Source organism: Ovis canadensis, chromosome 3 (genome assembly GCF_042477335.2).
Source record: "Ovis canadensis isolate MfBH-ARS-UI-01 breed Bighorn chromosome 3, ARS-UI_OviCan_v2, whole genome shotgun sequence".
Taxonomy (NCBI): Eukaryota; Metazoa; Chordata; class Mammalia; order Artiodactyla; family Bovidae; genus Ovis; species Ovis canadensis.
The window spans coordinates 28,709,513-28,713,985 of NC_091247.1; the positions used below are offsets into that span (position 1 = coordinate 28,709,513).

Consider the following 4,473-nt stretch of genomic DNA (forward strand, 5'->3'; position numbering starts at 1 on the left):
TATAGAGTGCAGCCCCAGTGCTGTGGCATAGGCGCCTAGATCCGCTTACCTGGAGGCATGTGGGCTCTTCCCAGACCAGGGATCGAACCTGTGTGCCCTGCAGTGGCAGGAGAATTCTTAGCCACTGGACCACCAGGGAAGTCCCTGGATTTCTTTATGTTCTATTATGTCCTTCAACTTCCAGCAGCATCCCCTGGGAAGTTTAGGTCTATTCCATGCTTGGCTGCAGAACAGAGTCCTGGAAGGCCCATGGAAGGTCACCTGGTTCCTGTGGCTGACTTAGACAAGGTGGAAGACAATGGCCCAAGTTCCCCAGTTCTGGTTTTGGAGATAATGCTGGATATATAATATGAGCCATAATTAATTAAGAAATTTCTGCTGCTGCTAAGTTGCTTCAGTCGTGTCCGACTCTGCGCGACCCCATAGACGGAAGCCCACCAGGCTCCCCTGTCCCTGGGATTCTCCAGGCAAGAACACTGAGTGGGTTGCCATTTCCTTCTCCATAAGAAATTTCTAGTAACTACATTAAAAAGGGAAAAATAAACAGGTAAAATTAATCTTAATCATATATTTTACTTAACCCAATATATCAAAATGATTGTCATTTCAACATGCAATCAGTATAAAAGCTATTAATGATATGCTTTGTTATGTTTAATTAAAATAAACTAAAATTTTAAATTCAGCTTCTCAGTTGTTCCAGTCACATTTCCATAGAGGATAGTAATAGAGAGTACAACACTAGAGAAACATTTAGGGCTGGTGGCAGTTCTTTGTGAGTCTCTGTGTATAGTATCTCATTAAGGTGTTTGGAGCCTTTCTTCCATGGCACCTCACATGCTTACTCAATGGCTCAGTGTTCCAGAAAACAAGTTAGAAACTGAATACCTTTCATAACCTAACCCTAAAAGTCACATCACATCTCTTCTGCTGTATTCTATGGTTGTCCATAAAGGGTTTTTTTTTTTTTTCCATTTTATCAATTTATTTTTTAATACTTTTTACTTTTTGAATCAGTTCTAATGAGGTGGATGAAACTGGAGCCGATTATACAGAGTGAAGTAAGTCAGAAAGAAAAACACCAATACAGTATACTAAGACATATATATGGAATTTAGAAAGATGGTAATGATAACCCTATATGCGAGACAGCAAAAGAGACACAGATGTAAAGAACAGACTTTTGGACTTTGTGGGAAAGGGAGAGGGTGGGATGATTTGGGAGAATGGCATTGAAACATGTATACTATCATGTAAGAAATGAATCGCTAGTCTAGGTTCGATACAGGATACAGGACGCTCGGGGCTGGTGCACTGGGATGACCCAGAGAGATGATATGAGGAGGGTGGTGGGAGGGGGGTTCAGGGTTGGGAACTTATGTACACCTATGGTGGATTCATGTCAATATATGGCAAAACCAATACAGTATTGTAAAGTAAAAAAATAAAATTTAAAATTTTTTTTAAAAAGTAAAAAGTATGTCCATAAAGTTTTATTGGTACACAGCTATGCTCATTTGTTTACATACTCCCTATGGCTCCTTTTGTACTACAGTGGCAGAGTGGAGTAGCTATGAGGCAAAACTTAAAATATTTACTGTCCAGCCCTAGACAGAAAAAGTTTGCTGACCCTGGTTGTAGAATAGTAAAACTTTGGATGATGTGGTATGGACTCCCAGTTTTTAGACATCAGAGTAAAGTTAAGATGATGGTACCTTCTTGCACTGGAAATATCCTCAAAGCAACAAAGAGAGCAGAAGTCAGACATATAAACTCCATCTTTAACAAAAAAGGGAAACATCTATAACCTTGAACCACAACTATGAGGAAATGCAGTGGAGATCAAACAGGGCCAAAGGAGAGACCAAGAGATTATACTTGTGCCTTGGATGTCACAGAGGAAGCTGGCAGAACACAATTCCTCAAAGTGGATGGCCCATCATGAAGAGAAAAAAATCAGCAATTCCTTACCTGGAACAATGACACTGTCATAAGTAGAGTGAGGGCAGGGCCACTCTTGAACCTGATTTGACACCAAAGATAGTCAGGGATGTTAATTACTCAGTCGTGTCTGACTCTGCAACCTATGGACTATAGCCCACCAGGCTCTTCTGTCCATGGAATTCTCCAGGTAAGTATACTGGAATGGAGTGCCATTTCCTACTCCAGGGGATTTCCCCCCAGGGATCGAACCTGGGTCTCTTGCATTGCAGGCAGATTCTTTACTATCTGAGCCACCAGGGAAGCCCTCGGCTTTCCAGGCAGTACTTATGGTAGAGAACCCAACTGCCAATGCAGGAGATATAAAAGACACGGGTTTGATCCTTGGGTTGGGAAGATCCCCTGGAGAAGGGCATGGCAACCCACTCCAGTGTTCTTGCCTGAAGAATCCCATGGACAGAAGAGCCTGGCGAGCTACAGTCCATAGGGTCGCAGGCAGCTGGACACAACTGAGTGACTTAACATGCACACACCCACAGGCATAGTCAGGGGTGACAGGCTGTATCCCAGGACACTGGCATACTGTGAGAGGAGTGGAGTAGAGAGATGCTGTCCTGCAAGTAGCATCCCTAAATCTCTATTGGCCAGGAAACAATAGGAGCTAAAAACTGACACCCACAACTCTTTATTCCTTTGGAGTTGTGTCTGTTTCCCAGTGCTGGCTGCTACAAATTGCTACCATCTTGGGGGCTTAAGACAACAGAAATTCATTCTATCACAGTTCTGGAGGCCATAAGTGTCAAATCCAGGTGTTGTTGGGGCCATGTTCTCTCTGAAGTCTCCAGGGAGGGGAATCCTTCCTTGCCTCTTCCAGCTTCTTGTGGACCTGGCATCCCATGGCTTTTTCACGGTTCTAGTCTCTGCCTCCATCTCCACACGACTTTCTTCCCTGAATTTATTATTTTAGGTATATGCCTATGAGTGGAATTGCTAGGTCAATGTGGTAATTCTATGTTTAGTTTTTTTGAGGAACCACAAAACTTTTCCAGAGTGTCTGCACCATTTTACATTCCCACCAGCCAGGCACAAAGTTTGCAGTTTCTCCACGCTGTCACTGATATATTTCTGTGTTTTAATTACAGCAATCCTAATAGGCGTGAGGTGGTATCTCATTACGATTTTGATTTTCATTTCCTTAATGACTAGCGATGTTAAGCATCTTTTCATGTGCTCATAGTCCATTTGTAAGCCTTCTTTGGAGAACTATTTAAAGTCCTATGCTCATTTTAGCGCTTGCTTCGGCAGCACATATACTAAAATTGGAATGATACAGAGAAGATTAGCATGGCCCCTGTGCAAGGATGACACACAAATTCGTGAAGCGTTTCATATTTTTAACTCTCCAGAAGGCAGGAATAGAAGGAACATACCTCAACATAATAAAAGCTATATATGACAAACCCACAGCAAACATTATCCTCAATGGGGAAAAATTGAAAGCATTTCCCCTGAAGTCAGGAACAAGACAAGGGTGCCCACTTTCACCGCTACTATTCAACATAGTTCTGGAAGTTTTGGCCACAGCAATCAGAGCAGAAAAAGAAATAAAAGGAATCCAAATTGGAAAAGAAGAAGTACAACTCTCACTGTTTGCAGATGACATGATCCTCTACATAGAAAATCCTAAAGACTCCACCAGAAAATTATTAGGGCTAATCAATGAATATAGTAAAGTTGCAGGATATAAAATCAACACACAGAAATCCCTTGCATTCCTATACACTAATAATGAGAAAGTAGAAAAAGAAATTAAGGAAACAATTCCATTCACCATTGCAACGAAAAGAATAAAATACTTAGGAATATACCTACCTAAAGAAACTAAAGACCTATATATAGAAAACTATAAAACACTGATGAACGAAATCAAAGAGGACACTAATAGATGGAGAAATATACCATGTTCATGGATCAGAAGAATCAATATAGTGAAAATGAGTATACTACCCAAAGCAATTTACAAATTCAATGCAATCCCTATCAAGCTACCAGTGATATTTTTCACAGAACTAGAACAAATAATTTCAAGATTTGTATGGAAATACAAAAAACCTCGAATAGCCAAAGCAATCTTGAGAAAGAAGAATGGAACTGGAGGAATCAACTTGCCTGACTATAGGCTCTAGTACAAAGCCACAGTCATCAAGACAGTATGGTACTGGCACAAAGACAGAAATATAGACCAATGGAACAAAATAGAAAGCTCAGAGATAAATCCACACACATATGGACACCTTATCTTTGACAAAGGAGGCAAGAATATACAATGAAGTAAAGACAATCTCTTTAACAAGTGGTGCTGGGAAAACTGGTCAACCACTTGTAAAAGAATGAAACTAGATCACTTTCTAACACCGCACATGAAAATAAACTCAAAATGGATTAAAGATCTAAATGTAAGACCAGAAACTATAAAACTCCTAGAGGAGAACATAGGCAAAACACTCTCCAACATAAATTACAGCAGGATCC

General features: G+C 40.6%; 1 non-coding gene across 1 annotated transcript; it reads left to right on the forward strand.

Annotated features, from left to right (window-relative positions):
• The first annotated feature begins 3,230 nt into the window (after positions 1-3,230).
• On the forward strand, positions 3,231-3,337 carry LOC138438386 (U6 spliceosomal RNA). The gene has a single exon (XR_011256325.1). It is a non-coding gene; the product is annotated as a U6 spliceosomal RNA (small nuclear RNA).
• Positions 3,338-4,473: the final 1,136 nt, after the last annotated feature.